Source organism: Myodes glareolus, chromosome 21 (assembly GCF_982192425.1).
Source record: "Myodes glareolus chromosome 21, mMyoGla1.1, whole genome shotgun sequence".
Lineage (NCBI taxonomy): Eukaryota > Metazoa > Chordata > Mammalia > Rodentia > Cricetidae > Myodes > Myodes glareolus.
In genome coordinates, this window is record NC_142046.1 from 7,253,779 (window position 1) to 7,269,050 (window position 15,272).

At 52.0% G+C, this 15,272-nt stretch overlaps 1 protein-coding gene across 3 annotated transcripts in view; it reads left to right on the forward strand.

Moving 5' to 3' along the window:
* The window catches only part of Nek6 (NIMA related kinase 6), a 73,636-nt gene that overhangs the window by 19,107 nt on the left and 39,257 nt on the right, over positions 1–15,272 (forward strand). The window contains exon 1 of one of the 3 annotated variants that reach the window (XM_048429191.3): positions 1,394–1,525. The exons of the other annotated variants lie outside the window; for them this stretch is intronic. The gene's annotated coding sequence lies outside the window, so the exon portion shown is untranslated. Of the gene's footprint in view, positions 1–1,393; positions 1,526–15,272 lie in introns of those variants that run through there. 3 annotated transcript variants of the gene reach the window in all.

Consider the following 15,272-nt stretch of genomic DNA (forward strand, 5'->3'; position numbering starts at 1 on the left):
AGCTCATAGCACTGGGGAAAAAGTGCCATGGATGTGCTATTTTCCCTGAATTCAGGTTTCTGCATGCCGCCCTCCCACCCGCCCCCATCAGAAAAGCTGTTTTGATTCCCATGGATGAGAGAAGCTGGAGCCGACAGGAGTGTGTCAGCCAAGGCCTGGCTGTGCAAGCCGCCTACCACTCCAGGGGTTCCCGACTATGTCACCAATCTCCAGGCGCCCCTACACGTGTTCGTGGTGACTGAGTCCCAGCCTTTCTTCTTCAGTGCTTTTCTCTAGAAGAGTCTGAGGTCCTGCTCTGAGAGCAGTTGCTCTGGGGATGCCAGGGTTATCAGTTCCCCTCGGCTGGCCTGAAGTGTCTCAGGCAATGTCAGGGCTCCCAGGGTCACTGGGATATGTGGCAGTGTGATAGGATAGTCCTACTGCTGACAGAATGAGCAGCTGAGTGGAGGTGAGAGCAGTGTATACTTTTCTATAGGTCTGCGACAGGAGCTAGATAGAACCTAGTAGGCCAGTCCAGTAGGTGTCAGAAGAATAACTTTCCTGCCAAGGAGTGGGGAGTCTTCTGGCATTAGGTAGGACTAGGGTCTCCCCGGATACATGGGACTAGTTGAACCCCAAACTAGCCCACCCTAGCTTCCTGTTCCAGGGGACCTAGTCCTATTTTGCATCTCATCATGTCCTAAGTAGTTAGCAGCAATCTTGTTAACTAGCCCGGTGACCTGTGAGGCCAGAGCCCCTGGTTTTTCCCACTCAGTTGCTGGCCTTACCTCCAGCTGTCTGTCTGAGTGACATGTCTGTCCTTTGGCTTCTGTCTGTCTCCGTCTGGGAAGGCAGGGCTCTCTCCATTTCATCCACTTGTGTCTCCAGCCCCTCAGGCATGACGCTGTCAAGAAATGGCAGAATAAGCTCAGTATTGTCTCAGAAAGAACACTGAGCGCTCTTAGAGAACAAGCAGGTCCCTAGGCCACATCTTAAGGGCCCAGTGGGAACCCTTGCCTATATGGACTCAACAGGGGCTCTCTCTCTCTCGTTGCCCAGCTTTGAATTTGGAATTCAGGGTGTGCTTGCATGTGTCCCCACACTTTCACACTGCCCTGAGAAACTTCCAGTCCACACTTGTGGCCAGTTCCACTCTCAAGTGTGTCCTGTGACTGGAATCTGGGCATTTAGCCCAGAAAAGAGTGTGCTTCCTGAGAAGGGCCCACTCTGCCCCTATTGGGGCACATGGAAGGCAAGGAGGGCAGATGGACTTGCATGCCCTGGGAGGCTCTGCTGCATCAGACCCTATCATCTGAGGCCACCTGCTGCGCTGTGACCATTGGCCCCAGCTGGTGAGTGTGTTCTGGTGTGGGAGCGTCCTTGGAAAGGAACACACGTCCCTTTGCTCTCTCTGCTGACTGCAGGGCAGACGTGACCCTTGTCCATTTGGTCATCAGGCCACTAGGGCCACATGTTTTGAGAGCCCCTCCCTGAACAAAAGGCATCTGATCCCACACTCTGCAGGGACCAGGCTCGGGTTTATGAGGTGAGTCTGAACGGACCTGGAGATGTTGGGCCCTCAAGTCTTCAGATTATGAAATTTCGTAGTTCGCGTCTCTACACAGAAAGGGCTGGTGCTTTTCCTTTTCCTTTCTCTTCCTGTCAGGACCTCTCTGGAGCTGAGACACTCCCCGCCAGCAGAGGGCCTTTGCTGGAATTCTCACAGATTCCAGCAGGGAGCACACCTTTGTTTTCCCACAGGAGAATATGAGGAGGTTCAGACTCACCCTCCTCAGCCAGGACTGAAGGGAATCTCCGATACAGCAACTTATTTCCCTGCACCCTGAATCCAGAACCAGGCTAGCCCCGGAACTGTGGGATATATGCGCCTGGTCCCAGTGAAATGAGAACAGGAGGATAAGCCTGGCGTTAGCGACTTTCTGATGTCATGTGTCCTTGCTCCTTAAAGGACGGTGATAGTGGGTGGGAATTCTACTTCAGATGCTGGAAGATGTTGACAGCCTTATGTCTGTCTTCAAAACTTGAGGGAAGGAGGCCCTACAGGTCTTTGAACTTTCCTCTGGGTGGAGAGGTGGGGGACAGAGTGGGACCCTAGGGGGGTGCCAGTTCCTCTTGGTGCCAGTCTGCTCCGATTCTCCTAGACTGCGTTACCATGTTACCTCAACCTGAACAGAACACAGCGGGCATGATGCTCACTGATGCAGAGACCCGGGGTCTGGAACCAAGCTACGGGGCTGCTTTTCTCTTAAAGCAGAGTCACTTCCGGCTTCTGGTGAACGTTCTCAACACTGGCATTCTTGAGCTGTAGACCCAGCAACTACAAGACCTCCCTTGTCAGGTCTGTCTGTCTGTCTCTGTCTCTCCCTTCATAGAAAAACTCTAGTGGATTAGGGCTCATCCTAATCCTGCATGACTTCAGTTTAACTCAATTATACTTGCAAAAGGCCTATGAATATGTTTCAATTTACAATCCAGCTAAGCCCATCATAGATTGAAACTTCACTGAGTCCGTCTAGCCTCCTGCACCCTGTAAATGGCTGGTGGGCTCCCCCTTGGGATGTGCTTGTGGGACTGCTGGAGCTGCAGCTGTCTCTGCAGCCTCCGACAGACTGTGTATTGATAGTTTGGAAATAAATTGAAATTAAAATTTTAAAGTTAGCCAGGAGTAGTGACTATCTATGCTTTTAGTCCCAGCACTTGGGAAACAGAGGCAGGCAGATCTCTATGAATTTGAGGCCAGTCTGGTCTACAGAGAGAGAGAGAGAGAGAGAGAGAGAGAGAGAGAGAGAGAGAGAGAGAGAGAGAGAGAGAGAGAGAGAAAGAAAGAAAGAAAAGAAAAGAAGGAAGGAAGGAAGAAGGAAAAAGAGAAAAATAAGAGAAAAGAAGGATTTCTGCTGCAGACTGCTTATCCATTTTGTGCCATTACGAATTCAAAAAGTCATAAATTTGAACTATGGTTGAGTAGGGCTGCTTGTGTTCCCAAGGTCACATTCTCGGTTTTCAGATAGATGGGACATTTGAGGGAATACCATTGTATAAGTGCAGGGGACATCTGGAATAAGAGGAATCTCAAGCAGATGAAGACCAAAAGAAGGGAGGGTAGGAGAGAGGAAGGACCAGGCTGGTACTGCAGAGGAAGATCACTCCCTCCGCCCTTGCCTATGGGATGGGCCTGGATACTTGGGAGGGCAGGGTCCTAGCTCCAGGGCCTGTTCACCCTCTGCCTATGGCAGCTGCCCAGACCACACTCACAAAGTCTGTCCTTAATGCAAGCCATAATTTTAGTCCTTTGGAGGCATCAGCTGGGGTAACTGAGGACCTAGAGCTTCTCAGAGTTTAGCATCAATTCTCCCTTGGCTGCCCAACAGGAAGAATTCTCTGGAGAGTGATAAAGCCCTGCCATTCCGCTCCATTCGCAGCTCCAGCAGCCAGCTAGTGGATAGAGGAAGGAAGAGAATCGGTCCCTGTTTGTTCATCAGGGACCCTTATCTCTTTTGGCAAAGGTTCTGTGGTCAGGCAGTTCCGGGTATCCCAGCCATGACACCTCCCAGAGAAATCCTGAGCAGGCACGCACATCCCGTACCCGGATTCTAAGCTTCACCCTTTCCTCTCCTGTGAAGCACAAGTACCATGCTGGTCCTGTCCAGGTCAGGAAGGGAAACTAGGGAAGTGTGAGGGTGGAAATCCTCCCTGTGCCCAACACAGGGCCTGGGGCTGGCACACAGCAGTCACTTGGTAAAGTCTTGCTGAATAGTCCGGGTCAACGACACGCTGCTCCTGAGGGCCTGCCTGCTGGCGGGCGCCCCGGAAGAATTCCCACAGCTGTTTCTTTTCTGTTGTTCCATGCACATAGAATGGAGATCGAATGTGGGCATGAACTAGGAACACAAGAAAGGTGCTTCAGGCTTTGAATATTCACATGACCCATTTAGCGACATTTCCCAATACTTGGTGCTACATAAAAAGAGCATCGGAAGGAAGAACAGAGTAGGTTGACACAGCCCTGTGGAACGGACTTGCTGAGACTCCGCAGGTTTGCTGCCGTCTCTGTGGTCTCTGTCCCCTGCACACAGCTGGTTCTTCCTAGGGTGTAATTCTTTGCACACACACACACACACACACACACACACACACACACACACGCTAAGAAGCTGTGAGAAGGCATATGCCGGATCTTCTGCTTTGAACACCTACCCTGCCCTTCTCTCCCAGGGTCTTCCTGCTCCGAGGAAATACTGCATCACCCTAGGGCCCTTTCTGTGGTCTCCTGTGAAGTGGAGGCCTAGTGTGAGGGGATGGAGGTCGTAGTGTGAGGAGGAGGAAGATGGTGGTACCTGTAGGTGGACTTCATAAATGATGATCTTGTGTTGATAAAACTATGAATAGAGCCAGGGAAATTCCTGAGTGTTCAGCACAACCCTCCCCCATAGATCCCAGTGTCTGAGGAGGAGGACCCAGGTGGTCCCTAGATAGTTAGTCCAGTTTCCCTTGGGCATAGTGAGTGGATGCCCAGGGCACATTGTACCCCAGGGCCCTTTTCTAGAGGCTTCCAGATGCCTGTAAAGGGAGCATGTGCACCCAGAGCCCAGGACCTCATGTACCAACCCCAGAACTTTCCCTGCATTTCCATTCTCTTAATTTTGCAGTCAGTAGCTTCTACGGGATTCACCTCATACTTCACAAGGCCACACTGGATTTGTGGGTGTACGCATGTGTTTGCTGTGTATGTAGCAGTGTAGCAGTCAGAGGGGGACATTGGGTATTCTGCTCTGTCACTTTCTGCCTTACTTCTTTGAAATGGTCTCTCTGAACTGTACCTAGGCAGCCAACCAGTGAGTACCGTGATCCTCCTGTGTCTGCACCCTATAGCGCTGGGGTTACAGGTACGCCTGACCACTCCCATATTTTTTATGTGAACACTGGGGATTAGAACTCTCATGAGACTGCAGCCATTCTGATCCACTGAACACTCTTGTCATTCTCTACCCTGGATTTTTGTTGTTTTGGTTTTTTGTTTGTTTGCTTTTTCAAGACAGTGTTTCTCTGTGTAACAGTCCTGGCTATCCTGGAACTTGCTCTGTAGACCAGGCTGGTCTCAAATTCAGAGATCCATCTGCCTCTGCCTTCCAAGTGCTGGAATTTAAAGGCGTGCTCCACCGCTGCTGTCCCCAGCCCTGCGGGTTTGCTCCTCTCTGAGCCCCAGTTTCTTTCCTTATCAGAGACAACAGCGCTAGCCTCGTAGCGTGAGTTGATGCTTTGATATGTGGCCTGTGCATGGCATGGGGAGGAGGATAAACATGTGACTTAGTGGCTGTTTCCTTCCTTACTCAGGAGAGTCAAGGGAAACCAAATTGGCTGGCTGTTTGTTTAAACTGAAAAATGTTGGAAGAATTTTGTTTGGGAAGAAAGCTTGGGTTTCAGGTCAGAACCATGCTCCCTCTGGAATTGCATGGTTGAATGTCCAGGCATATTTTAAAAGCTTAGTGGCCACCCAAGTCTTTGAGCCTTCCACGTGGCTGCTCCAAGGTCACACTCTTCCGGAATCCCTCACACAGCACGTCTGCTTGTTGTATCAGGAGTGGCACTTCCACAGAACAGCTATGTCTGACTATGAATAGATGTTTTTTTCCTCTCTTTCTTGGACACATGAATGGCATTCTCCCTCCTGCAGTCTTCGAGTCTGACCTGTGTGTAACACTCCAAAACGGACATCACAGTAGGGTCATCCATGCCTGTTTGCACGGACACCTCTCAGCAAGGCTCAAAGAGACAGGCCAGTCGTTGCTGTGACTCAGGGGGCCTCCCGAGGGACTCCTGGGCCCTGGCCCATAAAGGCTGCTAAGTGTACTGAAGAAATTAGACTTCACCAAAAAGCAGCAGTAGCTGAGACTGTCTCCAAACTGTGACTGCTGCCTAATTGAGGCCTCTAGTCACTATGCAGTGTTCTCTCAGAACAGGAAGAATGCTAGGGACCAGCCAGCACCCACTGTCCGTGGTCAGCAGCAGGCATGCAGAGCCAGGTCAGCAGGCTTCCCCCCGGCTCAGGTAGCCCGCCTTCGTGCTTGAGTTTTCTCCTATGCAGAGTGGAGATAATAGCAGCCTCACGGGGCACACGGAATTGTGCTTGGCACAGAGTCGGTGAACGGGGGTAAACTGAGGCCCCCTAGAAGGCTAAGGACTCGTGGCTGGTCATGAAGCTGGGCTGTGGAGAAGCCGAGGCTGCACACGTGATCTGTTGTCTCGTGAACATGTCTCTTCCTTCCTGCTCAGTCAGACTTTCTCAGCTGTCTTCTGTGGAGGAAGTCGCATGACCCTCAGTGTCTGGAGTCTCCTTGGCTGGCGGAGGCCTCACTGCCTGCTATTCAGCTGCTGTTTTTCCATTTTCCCATCTCTTTCATGTAAAGCTTTGGAGGGTCTCTTCTGTTCTTGCAAATGGGAAAATTAACCTCTTGGCCAAGGAGTGTGAAGTCTTGAGTCCCTGCTGCGTCTCCACCCTCACCCAAGCCTATTGTCTTGTCTGTTCTCTGACCTGCCCACCTGTGATCGCTGCAGAAATAGGCCAGCCATGTGGTGCACCCCAAACACAGGTGGCTGCTGATGGGCAGGATAATTGCTGATTAAACAAAAGCAGATGACGCATCCTTCTAGGAAATTAGGCACACCCCCAGAAGTGCCACCCGTTTCCTCTGTCTTGCCGCCTCAAAGGTTATCTGAGTCATCAGCCCTCTCTCTCGGCACTTCCCCCACTCTTCCAGGACACTAACACAGCCACCACTCTGAGCTGAGGCTAAATGGCTGGGGTATCCCCGTTGTGGGCCACCAAGTTTCAGGACTATAGTAGTGTCCTTGTTTCTGCTGGGCACTCAGACACAAAATCTGGCAACTCCAGCTTAGGGTGTGAGTCTGACTTTTATGGGGGCAGGAGGATGAGAGTGGGGGACAATGACTACAGACTTTTCAGGCTACAGTTTCCACTTCTGTGAAATGTGTAGATGCAGAAGCCAGCAACAGTGCATGGGGGCTCTGCTATATTCAATCCTTTCTCCCTTCTCACCCAAGAGACCCTGGATGTCACCTGGGACCACACTGGGCCACAACAGATACTGACATAAGGTTTGTAGAGGTCTGTGGACACTTCACCAGGCCATGAGGCCTACAGGAGATCATTTGTATTATATCAGGGGCACTGAGAGTTTAGCCCTTTCATCAGGCCCCAAAGCCCTACGGCAATAGATGTGGAGCAGGGAAGCCAGGAGCCCAGACCAGAATCCTGGACAGCAGACACATAGTCTCTTGTCTGTCCTCTTCCTGGATGACCCAGTACCAACAGCAGACTGTCTGACTAGCATGGGAGTTCCTAGGCAGGAGCCACAGCAGGCCAGTGAAACCAAGTCACTGTGATGCCAGATCAGGGACCTGTTGTGTGTCAGTCCCCGTTGGCTTCCTCTTCTCACTTCAGAGATGAGTCTCATTCCTGCTCTGCCCGTCTTCCAAGGCTGGCAGGAGTGCCTGTGAGGTGCTGTGGGTGACAGTCCGTCTGCAGACCATCGGGAGTGCCACATACCCCAAGATATTTGTGTCTCTGACTCCTATTGTTTGATACAAAGTAGGTGCTCGTGTTGTGACAATAGCCAGTTTGTTATACGCAGACATCACTAGTGAACTCCTGTAATGTGTGGCAGTCCTCTCATACCCAAGGAGCTTAGGTGTTTGCCCATGTTATGCAGGGGAAGTCTAGGGCTCCAAAAGGGAAGGAATGTGCTCAGAGTCACACTATGTAGCAAGGAGTCACAGCTCCTCAGCCTGTGTCCTCTCCCATGCTCTGGTGGGCAACCCTTCTGCCCCTACAGAATGTTTGACAAAGCAGTTTCCCTTGATTTACACTATTTGCCAATTTCTTCCCATGGTTGAGTTCAACTGTCTCAGTAAACCCCTAAAAGCTTACCCAGCTCCTCAAGCCGGTGTAGACAGTTCAGCACACCTCCCTGCCCGCCCCCCTCCAATGTGCAATGCCACATGTCATGACACACCCACCATCCCGCCAAGGCCACCAGGGCTTCAAAGACTAAGTCTAGATGCCCTCAGGTCCCACACTGAGGTTCTGGGATCTGTATATCACACAAAGACCTGGTGGGTGGATGAACCCAGAGGACAGTCTGCAGCATTACAGCTAGGATATGCAGCCTCCCCCACTCCTCCACCCCGGCCCACCGTGTGCCATATTCCTGCCAGGCCCAGAGCAGAGCCCTGTAAATGCCAGGATATAATGGACAATAAAAGTCATCAGAAAATAGTGACTCTCCTAGGAACACAGTCATCCCTGTGCACGCTGCCTCCAGGACCTGTGATCATGAGGCACAGTCGTCATGTAAATACACAGTGTCCCTTACCAGTCCAGGTCAAGATTTATGTTATTGAAGTGGTGGGGGAGGGGACAGTTCAGATTCATCCTGGGAAGTTGTGAAATACTATCTCTGCTGTGTCCCAGCTTCAGGAGGTCCACCAGAGGCCCTGAGTGCCTCAAGCCCTGGGGATCCCAGAGTGTGAGGAATGGCTTCACAGAGCGTGTGCTGCAGGGATCTGTTCCTGACTGAGCACTGCTTGGCTCTGAAGTTTGTCCTCCCGGTGTCACAGCAGCCATGCGTGAGCTCCTGTGTGCTTGGGCAACTGAAAGTATTACAACCCCACGCGGTGGGTCCTACAAAAGCCCCTGCTTTCAGAAGGCAGAATTACAGAGGTAACTGGACAGAGGCAGCATAGGATTTGAACCTGGAGCTCTCAGACTCCAGAGCCTGGGTCAAACTGCCTCCCAGAAGCCTCCTTGATCTCTCCAAGCAGCATAGTGAAGCACTTTGGTCTGGCTGTCGCCTCCCCCCGCCAAATTTGCTTCTTCCCAGAAGGCAGGGATGTATCCCACCCAGGGGCCAGCTAAGCTCTACCTCTCCAGATGGAACACAGTGGACAAAGCTGTCTCTTCATCTGTAGGTGCAAAAGACTGCCTTGCAGGATGGCTTTGTGAGCATGCTTACTGCCAGTGTCCTCAAGAGGTCTGGCCCGGCAGCTGGTAGTTAGGGGAATTCTGGGTGTAGCGTTCTCTCCAGTCACAAACTGCCGCTGTGGTTGTGTTTGGGAGCCCATGGGGGAGGGGGATGGGAACCCCCATATGGTGGCAGCAGCATGCAGAAAGCATCCTTGGCTCTTCCAGGCCTGGAAGAGCTGCTTTCCTCCTGGAAGCAAGCATGAGATTGGACACCAGACTCCCAGCTCAGTTCAGGGTACCCCAGACAAATCCCCCATCACCCTTGTCAAACATCACACAAAAAGGATCACCCCATAGCCATGCTGTAGGTAGGGAAGCTGAGGCCAAGCAGCCCTGTGGGCCCCCAGGTCTTAGGCCACCATGCTGTGTACTCCACAACTCAGAGCCAAAGTCCCTCAGGTGGAGTTAAAAGTGGCCACTTATTAAGGACTGGAGAGATAGCCTGGTAGATAAAACATTGCCATGTAAGCATGGGGACCAATGTCCAGATCACTAGGACTTATATAAAAAGCTGGGCATTTGTGGTGGCCCAACTGTAATCCCAGTCCCAGGGCAAGCTTCACGGTCAGTGAAGAACTCCGTGTCAGTACAGGACATGGAGGACAGTAGAAGACACTGATTGAAAACTCTGATCTCCACACACATGTGTGAACATGCACACAAAATCACACATGTGCCGCAACTCCACACAGGCAGAACAAAAATTACCCTTTGAAAACAATGGCCACATGCTCCAGATCCAGCTCATGTCCAGAGACATCTGGTCCAGAGATATAGGAAGGAATAACTCGGGATTATGTGGCCATGTGGGCGGCAGGATTGGACCAAGGAGGGCCACAGCCAGTTTGTCTGGGACCTTCTCTGTGAACCAGACTATTGAGGTTGTGGAAGGCACTGGTCTGTGACCACTTCCTCCTTGGGAGAATTATACCCAGGACCTGGCCTTGGAGTCCAGCCCCTATGGATGGCTGGCCTGGGCCCAGCAGCTGTCACCAAGGGAGCCGTTACTGGGCACATGCCCGACATTTGGGGCCGGCGGGGAAGGTATATTGGCAGGTGGCTGAGCCCCAGTGCCAGAGTCTGGCACAGCACATCCTCTGCGGCTTCAGCCGCCATATGGCGGTGTCAGTCCCCACAGCAGAGGGACTTCAGATGGGATGCAGGGTAGAAGTAGCTCTTGTTCTGGAGAAAGCAGGTGTGGTCTGTGGAGTGAAGCCCGGAGCAGGCCTGGGGACAGTAAATCCAGAGAACATGGTGTGGCGTGTGGAAGAGTCAGAACTTGAACCCAGCCCACCACTGTGCCTCTGAATCCGGTGTCCTCTGCTGGGAACCCCTTTCCTCAGTCTAGTCTGGCCGACCTGTCTAGCTACTGGGATTTTGGGGATGGAGGGGTAGCAACGGCAAGAAGTGATGGGTGACCATCCTTGCTCCTTCTGGGACACTGCTGGATGCTTTTCTGGCTGTGGCCCCAGTGAGAACAAGGACTTTGTCTGTGGCGCCCTGGGCTTTCTACTTTCAGCACAGTTTCTGCATGGAAGAGGCAACTAGAAGGGCTTGGAAAAGTGGGGGCAGGGTCGGGGAGGAAGCCTGGAAATGCTCCAAGAACGCAATTCCTGGACCTCTGGCCTTCTTTTAGAGAGCAAACCCCAGTGCCTGAGTAAGGGTGGAATCAAACGAAACAATGACCCCACTGTTTGGGTGTCTGTTAGGGGTCAGTCCCAGAGCTGAGCATGTTGACCCCTGTGATGTGACATAGTCCTCTGGCATGCTGGGACAGTAGATCCTGTCCTTGTCCATCTAACCTATGAGAATACCAGGGTACTTAGTGGGGGTGTCGCAGACCAGCACTGGTATTTGACAGACCCTCATTCATGGCCTCACAAGCAAAGAGGAAGGGTCAAACTTTTATTTTTATTAAAAGCGCATGTATGTGTTCATGCATTCATGTGTGTGAATACATGTGGGGGATCAGAGGACCACTGCAGCCATCAGCCCTTGCACCACCTTTTTAAAACAGTCTGTTGTTTGTGGCTCCCAGGGATCCTGTGGCCTCTACTTCCCTTCTCACAGGGAATGCTCCTGTGTCCAGCTTACTTGAGTTATAGGGGTTGGAACTTAGGTCCTCACACTTGTTCAGTATGCCTTTTCCCCACTAAGCCATCTGGCCAGCCAGGAAGGGCTAGGCTTTTAGACTGACAAGGACTTTTATAGCTTGGTGGGATGGAACACAGGGAGAAGGATCCTGACTCATTGCACCTAGCGCCTAAGCACCAGGTGATGGGTGGCAGTGACAGCTGTGCTTATAGTCCCAAGTGACCGCTTACCCTTCTGCCCGAGTTTCCTGGTGGATAAAATGAGGAGCTAGCTGGCCAGGCCATCCCAGGTGAACTTTGGTAGTGTTTTAAGTTTCTGTATCATCTGGTGGCCACTGCCACAATCTTGTCCTTTCTGGTAAGCAGGCGCCTCTGTGGGGGCTGTAACAAGTTCCATTCACCATAGAGGTGGCAGTCCCAGCTATTTTTGGAGCAGTGCGTGGTGGGGGAGTTTCCTTTTGGTGGTGTCTGAGGACCAGAGTCTTGGGAAGGGGAAGTCCCAAGCACAGATGGAGGGGCCGCGTGTCCCTCAACCACCTTAGTACTGAGAGACCATTTGAATCCTCAGAGGCTCTGTGCATCACACCAGCCCTCAACCCTCAGCTGAGCAGACCGGCCCTGGGGCTGCTCACCTCGGAAGGTACCAGCTCTACCAGTCTCCTGCTGTAGGGAGCTCTTCCCCCTTTCTTGTTACTTGTACTCCAGGGGCTTGCCCAGCAAGTTACAGGGAGCCAGACTCCAGAGACCTCCAGAGCCTGAACTCGGGTCACCTGATCTCGCTGCACCTCTGTTATCCACTGCTTCCTCAACTGCATGCCAGCAGGGGCAACCCGGGAGGACAGCAGAGTTACTAGCCTGAGAGACCACGGCTGTGGTGCTAATAGCCAGGATCCTGTTAAGTAGTTTCCAGTCTTGGCTAGAACTCCCGGTGTTGTGAGGACAGGTTGGGGGGACAGGTGGGGCATGTTTCCGTGGGGTAGGATCTGAAGCTAGAGATGCTCGCTGGCACTCTGCCGGGCCTGAGGGCAAGCTTGGGACAGACCTTGAAGCTGTAGCCCCTTGGGGCTACTCTGATGGCTTTCCCCTCCTGCTGTTGGCTGTGGAGTAACAGTATCTGAGAAAGGATATGGGATAGATGGGTTTCTGCTTTGAAGAGTTTCTGCTTTGAAGTGTGCCCTTCCTAGCCCTGGCTCTCCAGACTGCCAGGGATGCCAGTCTCTTCCCTTGCAGCCTCTGGCAGCCTTTGCCTAGCCCTCCTCTGTGCCCACTGAGCCCTGGAGGTGAGTGACTTGATCTCTACTTTGAGGGAAGGACAGAAACTTCAGGAAGGACCAGAACTAAGCCCCAAGTAACACACAGGAGAATGAATACTGTCTGGAAGAGGCTGTGCAATTGGGTATTGTGGTAGGAGTGGATTTTGCCAGTAGACCATTCATTTCAGACATAGGAGAACCAACCTGCCAAGGTCTTGAGAAAATCCATCTCTGGGGTGGGGGCTCATCAGGAGTCATCGGGGTGGTGGGTTTCCTAGGAACTCTGGGGAGCGTGGGGAATGGATCCCAGCCTCTGGCTAATGAGATGTCCAAGCATTGCTCCAGGCTAGTGATAGAAATCTCAGACTTTTGAAGAGTCAAGGTTGGGGTCACACAGGTCCCACTGTTTACTAACTTGATAGATATCTAACTTCTCTGTGCCTCAATTTCCTAATCTGTAAATTGGGGGTTCCAGATATCCACAGGTGGGGATTTTACAGAGGACACACTTAACAGATCTTAGCTTTATCTTGAGCAATTTAAACAGGGCCTCCCCATAGAACCCCAGTGTCTCACTCTTTTTAAGGAAAAGACGAGATAGTTATAGCCTCTTTGTTACCTAGGAATGGTAACGGGAATGTGACCAGGAGCCGCCAGTTGATTTTTGCAAGTCCTGGGAACTCCACAGTGTGTTGTATGATTTGTTTTGGATATTTTGGCTGAGTCGCTTGATAACTTCTGTCTCTGACCACAGGGATTCCGAGGCTTTGGGGGGCCCTCCACCTGCCAGTCAGAGTTTGTTTGGTCAGCTCTCATTAGGTTCCTTTTATGCCAGACCTGGGCAAGGCCTAGTGTGTGTGTGTGTGTGTGTGTGTGTGTGTGTGTGTGTGTGTGTGTGTTGGGGGATGTCTCTGGCCACCACAGCCTAGTGTGTGTGTGTTGGGGGGGGTCTCTGATCATCATGACCTAGTGTGTGTGTGATGGGGGGTGTCTCTGTGACTACCACAGCCTAGTGTGTATATATGTTGGGGGGTCTCTGTGACCACCATGTCCTAGTAGGTGTTGGGGGCATTGTCCCTGTGGCCACCACGGTTGGCAGAGTAAAGGTCTGTAGGAGGCAGGAAGGCAGTTTGGTTCAGTACAACTTAGTAGCCAGTGTTGGTTCAAACTCTGAGAGTCAACCCCAAATATTTTATTTTATTAATATTTAAGCACAACAAAATTTGGTGAAAATACTTTTTGGTGATAATTAATCCCATGTGTACAAGATGTAACTATATCAAAACTCTTCGTAAAGTACTTGTGGCTTAGTCCATAAAGATGGGTTCTGTAGATTGTCAAGCTCACAATAAACATCCGGGGAAGGATCTCGTATGGCCTCATTGCGCAGAGGTCACCAGACTATCAACCATGTCTGCTCCCAGCCTTCTGGGAAGATTATATGTCCCTGCTGTTGAAGGAACAGCCCTGTATGTTTAACCTTCTTGGCTCGCTGGGTGCTCATCTGTGAGCACCAGGCCCTCCATCTAGGGTCTCCATCCCCCACAGCCTAGCAGCTTGAAGATGCTATGGTCGGTTCTGCTCTTGAAGACCAGCTTCAGAAGCAGATTCGACGGCAAAGGAAGCAGTCTGTGTCCCTAAGTATTGATTTTAGGCAGAAAGCCATGTGGAGCCTGCCATTCTGGGACCACCTGGCCACCCTGGAAGGTATGGATGCCCCTCTTATCTAAGGAACTTGAAACTCAAGGCAGAGATGACACTTTCCCACGGTCCCACAACCTGGTCCTGTTGGGTGAGTGTGACTTTGCGAATGAAGAGACCGTGGGTAGTAGATCTGGGTGAGGGCTGATGCATGGAGAGGTCTGGGAGGACTGGGTGCTGTCGGAAGGCAGGCAGGCTCTGTAGTGAAGCTATGGTAGGGGCGCTTGGGAGGATGGGAGTGTAGTGGGCAGGCCCACAGTGCCTGTTGGACATGGCTTGGGAACATCTCATTCTGACCTGGGGCTTTTGCCTTGGAGTCAGTGCAGACTTGTTAGGGTGGGGGTGTGGTGGTCAGTGGGTAGGAACACTTGCTGTGTAAGCATGAAGATCTGAGTTCAGATCCCCAGCACGCATGAGCTGGGCATGGCTGCACATGCCCATAAACACAGCATGAGTGGTGGGGGTTTCGGGGAAGTAGGAGACAGGAAGATTGCTGGGACTTGCTGGCTACCAGCCTTATGTCAGGGAATGATTCAGAGTGGAAGACTCCTGAAGTCCTCCTCTGGTCTCTGTACATGTGTGCACAGTCTAAGAGAACCCTCCCGTGGTGGGACGGGGGCAGGGTCTCCTAGGAAGGGTTAAGTCTAGGAGGAGATTTGAGGGAGGGAGAGGTTGGGAGCAGAATCAACAAGACTCAGGGCTGTGAGGGAAGGCGAGGCTGTGGGTGGTTCTGAGATGGTTCTTACTGAAATGGACTCAGGAGGGACAGGCTGCAGCTGATTTGAGCACTGCTGAGTGTGGCTGTGTCTGGGTCTGTATTACCCCAGAGGGATCCTAGATTGGCAGGAGGAAGGTAGATTTGGGTAGAGGTGCCAGGGACAGGGGAGAGGAGAAGAAAGTGTAGGGGAGCCCTATGCAGCCCTGGGTATCACACAGCTCCAGGGAGCAGGCTGCATGTCTCTCAGGCCCACCTTGGGGAGGCCTCACTGCCTGGGAAAGGGGCCCATGTACCTCACTGTGGCCTGCACTTAGAGAAGCCAGCATCTGAGCAGTGTGTGTCCTTCGAAGGGGCGGGCTTGGGAAGGGTGAAGAGACACAAGACCAGACACAATCTGTGTCTTTTCCAGCTGACAGGCTTCCAGAATTCTGGCTCTGACTGTTTCCTGTCAAGTAATAAATGAATAA